This window comes from Pteropus alecto, unplaced genomic scaffold (genome assembly GCF_000325575.1).
Source record: "Pteropus alecto unplaced genomic scaffold, ASM32557v1 scaffold40, whole genome shotgun sequence".
Lineage (NCBI taxonomy): Eukaryota > Metazoa > Chordata > Mammalia > Chiroptera > Pteropodidae > Pteropus > Pteropus alecto.
In genome coordinates, this window is record NW_006431919.1 from 2,561,112 (window position 1) to 2,568,128 (window position 7,017).

Consider the following 7,017-nt stretch of genomic DNA (forward strand, 5'->3'; position numbering starts at 1 on the left):
GTCCACTTGTCTCCAATGGTCCCTTCAGAGCACGCCCTCTAGCTCAGCATTCAAGGCCCCTGACATCCTTTCTGATTTATCTGCCCTCCCCTCCCTCCTCATTACCCACCACCACACCCTCTCCCCTCTAAACCAGGAATCCCGTCCACCAGCATTTTCTAGCCAGCCTCTAGCATCAACACCAGCGCCTTTTCAATTCTGGCTTCATTAATACTCACTGGGGAGTTTTTCAAAATAACCAAAGCATAAGGTCAACCCCCAGAGACTCTGATTCAACGGTTCTGGGGTGAAGCCTGGGCCTTGATAATTTTTACAAACTTTCCTAGGTGATTCTGCCAACTCTTCTAGAAAGCCAGGAGGAATTTCTCCAGCCTTTGAACCCCCACAGCACTCTGAAACCACCTACGCTTGGCTAGCCTGGGTCAACCACTGTGGATTTGTCATTCCCTAGCAGGTAGAGGCTATCTGCCTGCCTCCAAGGTATTGTGGGAAGAAACCTGTACTTCAAACTCTCCAGGTTATCTGATTTCAGTCTTTGTCTTTGAGCTATTTTACAGTTCAATAATTTATAGATAACTGATAATAATGCAAACTAATTCTTATAAACATGCTCATTCTGTCCCATCCAGTAAAGGTCCAACTGATTTCTCTCTCCCACCGGTGGAAAAACCAGTTTGCCTCCATTTGAACATTCCTTTCAATATGTAGGTGTCTGTCTGCTGATTCTCTTTGGAGCTGGTTATAACATCTGTCTGGCCTGGTCATTGATTAATGAGTAAAATTAAATCCTTAGCACAAGGTCATTTTTACGTCTGTGTGAGTCATGACTCTATTTTTTCCTGGAAATTACTGTGTATGCTCCTTGGCTATACCCCCTACCTTAGGGTGTGGGTGTGGCTCATAAGGATTATTGGATATAAGGCACCGAATGGCTTTAAGGCTTTCTTTAGTGACCTCCCCTTTGAAAAACCACAGTGTAGGGGAGGAAAAATAATTTTCCTTCTGCTAAAGCATCTAAAGTCCTTCTGGCTGGTCTCATAATCAAATTGACGTGAGACAGCTTACCAAGAGAAAATAACCAAATTTATCACATATGTGCATATAAGGGTTCCATAAGAATATAGACCCAAGGACGAAAGAGGCGGTTGAGGCTTATATGCCATCTTGAGCTACGGAGAAAGGTGGGTATTGGTTTGGACTTCAAAGGGAAGGTAGGCAATTCACAGGTAGATGAGAAAGAGCAAATATCTGGGCCACGCCATAAACCATGGGGCCCACAGGGGAGTCTAACCACCAGACTTTGCTAGGTTCCTCTCTGTCTGCCACACTTGGTTCATATTGTGCTAAGGTGATTTTGCAAAGGTGAATATGCTAAGGTGACAGCCCTACCCGGAGCAGTATTTCTATCTGAAGTTTTCAGACAGGTAAGGGAAAGGTAAAAGGCTCTTCTTGAGTCTTCTTTTTGTTTCTAAAAAATAACCAGCTTAAAATAATCATAATCCTCCCAAAAGGCAATATTTTGCTTCCCGTCAACAGAATAAAAGGAACCGTCCAGCTGGCTGTTTTAAAACTGCTTTACTCCTCGTTATACAGCCAGGAGAGGAAAGAACTTGAGGGGTTAAATAAGTTGCCCAACTTGTAAAGAAAGTTAGTGATTCAATAAGGGTTCATTTTTCAAAACTATTTATTGAACACCTCCTGTATGCCCCTCGTTAGGAGTTGGGGATAAAATAAAAAATGAGACAAGTCTTCAGTCCCCAGGAAGCTGTAAATCTAGTGCAATAATCTGCCATTTTTTTTTATCCTAAACACTACCAGTAACAAAAGAAAAAAACCAGAGCGTTCCTCACGATAAACAAAAATGTACTTTTTAAGTATGAGATGAAAAGCATATAAAAGGTCTAATAGTTTCTTCCTGTACCCCAGAAAGTCATCTTTAGTGCCTCTGGGTGTGTGCACCCCACTTCTAAATCTAAATCCTTCTCGTGCCCCTTTCCTGATGGCTACACCCCTAGCCCGCAGGAAGATACCCAGGACCAGCCCCACTGCCCTCCAGGAGCCTCCAGGGTAAACACCACTCTGGCCATGTGCCTGGGCACCCCGCTTCGCCGCCCCCCCTCCCCAGCTCATGCACTCAGGTTTCTTAGAGAGCAGTGTCTTTCCCTCTCCTGACCCAGAACCATTGATCTCAGGGCTGGACAAGGCCCTAGGAGATCATTGGGCTGCTCCAAGTTTGGAATTGGACTGCCCCAGGTTTGAACCCCAGCTCAGGTCACTTTCGTGAGAAGCAAGTGCAGTGTCTGACTACAGTGAGAGAGGCTGGAACCTGACCTGCTATGCAGGAACTGTGAGGCCTTAGGCAACTACTTAACCTCATATGTAAACTGGGTGATAAAAATAATACCTACTGCAGGGGAGTTGTGGTGAGGATGAAAAGAACTGACATGACTAGTGCTCAGAAGAGGCCCTGGCACACAGACACATTATATAAGTGTATTATTGCTTCCTTAATCTTTCAAAGGCTGAGTTTCCACATCTGCAAAATGGGCACGGTAACAGCATCTCACATATCAAGGGCATAGCCAGGGCCTGGCAAGTTGGAAAGGTTTATTTAATAAATAATAGAGGTTGCTATTTTATTATTATTTAAGGAGTACCAAGACACCTGTTTTACAGGTGAGGAACCTGAGGCTCAAGTCACCTGCCTTCTCAAGTACCACACCCCTCTGAGATTATAACAGTAGTACTTGTTTCTCTGTGCACCACACTCTACAGTTTAGAAGACACTTTCGCATCTGCCATTTTATAATCTCATTAGGGCAGATCCTCATTTTACAGATGGGGGATCTGAGGCTCAAAGGACAGTCATCCCTCCTTAGCCAGCCTCTGTGGGGGCTGCTCCACCCCAGGAAGAAAGGGTATGGAAAATGGGTGATTCCAAGCCAAAAAGTGTATAAGCATAAAGGCACCCCCATCACACACACAGACTTCTTTTTCTCTATTGGGGGGCAGGGGGAGGAGACATGCATACTCAGAAAGCAGGGTAAAGACCACATCCTGTGCTTTGTCCCCACCCAGGAAGTATCTTGGAGAGGCTGGGTGGGGGGAGGCTGGTGAGACCACTGGGACTCCCCAGGAAATCCTGCAATGGTACAAGAAGAGCCATGCAGCTCCAACCCATTTCACCAGCTGGGGCCCTGGGTACATCGCTTATCCCTCTAGAGAGGAAGGAACAAAGGCCCCGGGGGTAGGGAGTGTGCCCAGGGCACCCAGCTGGTTAGTGGCAGGACTAGGGTTGAGGCTGACGGCCCAGGGCTCCCCTGGGTGCTGCAGTGCAGATGTTCCAGACACTGGCAGCTATCCATCACTGCAGAGTTCCCCATCCTGTCCCAGGAATCAACCCCAAGGGTCCAGGACCCCGTCTTCCCAGATGCAGCCCCTTCTCTGCATACTCACAAACACATGCTGCCCCAGCAACAGCTGTGGCCCTTACCCAGAAACCACAAATATTTTCTGTATCTCAGCAGCCCGCCTTGGGAACACGGGGTGGAAGGCAAGGAAGATGGATGAGTGACTGTCCCAGCTGCAGAGGGGGGGGATGGAGGCCTCAGGCTCCCTCCCCAGCCCCACCCAACTCCCAGAATCCTAAATCTTAGAACAGTTGAATCCTAGAATACCAGCACTAGAAGTGGCAGCCAATTCATCAGACTTTGTTACAGACGGGTAACTAAGGCCCAGAGAGAGAAGGGGCTTGCCCAAGGACAACCAGCACCTGGAACTGTAACCCAGCTTTCCACTGACCCCTAGGCCAGTGCCCTCTGCATGGCCCAGGGCCTGATGGCAACAAGCGCGGGTCTGTGGGAGCTGAAGCTGGGAGGGTCATTCACCTCGAAGGGGAAGGACTAAGAGGTCAGCATATGGCGTCCGGGTCAGTGGGGCCAGCAATTTAAGGTGCGCTTTGGGTGGGGGATGAAGGGAGAGTGAGGGAAAGGGCAGACTGGGGGGAACCATTCTTTTCACAAACTGGGAGCCATTTGTCCAAATTTGGAATAGTCCGGGAAGACTTAACAGAATTTAGAGAAAAGGAGGGGGAGGGAGGGAGGAAGCAAAGGCTGGCCTGGTCCTCCCGAAGGACCCCTTGCCCCTTCCCCCTGCCAGGCTTCACAAGCCGGTAATGGAGACTTCCCGCACCTGTAATTATCCTTTGCAGCTGACAAATAAATCAATTTTCACAGCCACCGTTTCCTCTGAGAGGGGCTGGGTTCGTCGACTCTGGGCTTAGAGAAGGAAACAGGCTGAGAGGGAAAGCTATTAATTCAAGGTTACTGTGCAAGTTGTCGGTGGAGCTGGGATTCGGATTCAAGGGATTTCACTCCCGTGCTGGTGTTCTGGGAGTTATCTGAAGCCCACAAGCTCCGAGAAGGCCTAAGCTGGGCTTGGGGAGAGCAGGAAGAAGGGTGGGGCCTCTTCCCGCCGCAAGGTCCCTTGAATGGGCCTCGCTTTCCAGGCAAGCAGGGTCCGCGGGGCCCCGAGGTGTAGACAGCGGTCCGCACACAGAGAGCCCTCCCCACAACACACTCAAGCGATTTCATAAGCGGCTGGAGATCTGACTCTGTCTTCGGCTTCTGCCACACCCTTCCCTGCGGGTCGGGTCCTTAGATCCCCGTCCAGCTGTCCCCAACCCCGAGCCTTCAAAGTCTCTCCATCCCCCTCCTCCCCCCAAAAGGGCAGTGCCAGCGAGAGACCCCGAGGCCTCAGCCCAGGTGCACCCCTCCCACACACCATGCCCCCTGCAGAGCCGGCCCTCCCCTCCCTCCGCTCCCCTCCCCTCCCCTCCCCCAGCCAGGGTGCCGTCCGCCTCCGCTTCTCCGCCTGCGGCCCTAGATTTGCTCCACTGCGCTCCCCCAGACACACCCAGCCCGCGACCCTCTCGAGTGCCCTTGGGATTCGGCTCCCTGCGACCCTCCCCGCTTCTGGACGCGCCCTGCCCGGATCCCGGAGGGAGGCATGGGTCCGCGATGACGGGGCGTTTGTAGATCGCCCCCGCGTCCTTGCAGCCCCCTGCCTGGAGTACCCCGGAGCAATCCCGCTCCAGCTTCAACCCGCTCACCGAGCAGCGGAGGCCTCCTGTGGCGAACGGGCGGACGGGCAGACGGACCGGCGGACACGGAGCTGGCTGGATGGGAGCCCGTTAGCGGAGCAGCAGCAGCCGCGGCGCAGGGGCGGGCGGGGAAGACAGCCGTGCGCTCTCCCGCCCGACACGTGGCGCGCAGGGGCCAATCCGGCGGGGCCCGCTCGCCTCCTCCCTCCCCATCTCCCCCACCCCCCCCGCAGTTCCTCGCTCCTTGAATCTTAGAATGTCACCACCCCAGCAGGGCCTCGCGAAGAGAGCCTGCGTCCGAGCTCAGACCCGGGACTTGAGACTTGAGAGAGGGGAGGGGATTTGGCCAAGGTTACACCGCCATTCAGGGCTGGCAGTGAGAGCGCCCGACTCCAGTTCTGCACACTTTCCCCCAAATTCCTACCACTTGCCAAAGCTTTGTTGAGAAACGGATCATTGAGCCTTGACAAAATCGAGGCCAGGCGCTTTATCCGTCTGATCAGATTCCATTCCTCAATAGCCCATCAGATCCGCGACATTACTTACCCACTTTCCAAGAGAGAAGAGCCCAGAGCAGAGCCCGTCCTTTGGCTAATGTCGCAGAGCTAGTAAGTTGTGGAGTCGGGATCGGAACCTGAGCCACGTGACTCCGGAGAGCCGCATAGTCCAGAAGAAGAAAGGGAGACGAAGAGACCAGCAGTTATAATCCAGGGCTGTGGGGGAAAACAATAGGGATTTTTGTTTGTTCGTTTGTTTTGTTTTTTAAGATAAACTCTGGGAATCCAAATAAAACTGAGAATAATTGTCCCCCAGGGGATTTGTAAAGACTTCCCGAAGAAGGTGATTTGCAGTGAAGGTCAGTAGTACCTCCCATCCCCTGCCCCCTTAGAAATTATGCTTTGATGAAAAGATGGAACGATGGCAATCCTGGGCTGTCACGCAGCTGCTGAGTCTCCCTATGCAAGACATTTTACTGCTCTGATTCTCAATTTGCTCATACGAAAGATAAGGATAACCCAGGCCTTTTACAAGGGTTACCCTCAATCTGTTCCTAGTTCAGAGACCTCTAAGCTTCCAGAAGGAGACCTGGTTGGAAATTATGTCCTTTCATCTGTCTCTTCATTTCTTAACAAACATTTATGAGCACCGTTGCATGCCAGGCACTGAGCTGGGAGGCCAAAGCGAGCAAATGGGAAGCGGAACCCTGACCTGCCCTCATGGAGCTTCCGGCCCTTATGGAAGACAGATGGTTAGGTCATTGTGCCACTAAAGTTTAGCTAGTTGTAATCTGGGCACCCTAAAGTGCTGTGATGGCCCACAGCAGATGGACCCAGCCTAGCCTAGGCTCCTGAATGAGAGTGATGTTAAGGTATGATCAGAAAGATGAATGGAATCTAGTAAAGAGACTAAGAAGAAATTAAAATTATTATCTTCAGATGAGATCTGCTGTCAGTAGAAGCAACACCTTTTGAGATTGACTGTGAGGGGGCTGGCCTCAGTGAGGATGGAGGTGGGTCTCCTCAAGCATCATAAGAGTAGCTGCTATTTATTGAGCATGTTCTATGAGCCAGGCACTGTTGTAAGCACTTTGTTTACAATGTTGCATGTAAGCTTCATGATTCATTAATAAATATTTGTTTGGGACCTATTCTATATCAGGCACTACTTTAGGAGCTTTATCTGCAAACAAAACGATCTCTGCCCTTGGGGAATCTGCATTACAGCAGAGGGGAGATGGAGACACAGTAAGTAAACACGACATGTCAGTAGGTGACAAGTGCTGTGAATAAAAGGAAGAAAAAGTGGCTGAGGAGCCCAGGAGGACGGGGAAGCTGCAGCGTTACGGAGGGCGTTGGGCAGATGCCGCTACGAGAAGGTGAGATTTGACTAAAAACGTGTAGGAGGTGAGGGAGGAC

General features: G+C 51.0%; 1 protein-coding gene across 3 annotated transcripts in view; it reads right to left on the bottom strand.

Moving 5' to 3' along the window:
* ANXA6 (annexin A6) overlaps positions 1–5,266 on the bottom strand; it is a 46,107-nt gene extending 40,841 nt beyond the window's left edge. For all 3 annotated transcript variants that reach the window (XM_025043049.1, XM_025043048.1, XM_025043050.1), the window contains exon 1: positions 5,111–5,266. The gene's annotated coding sequence lies outside the window, so the exon portion shown is untranslated. The remainder of the gene's footprint in view (positions 1–5,110) is intronic.
* Positions 5,267–7,017: the final 1,751 nt, after the last annotated feature.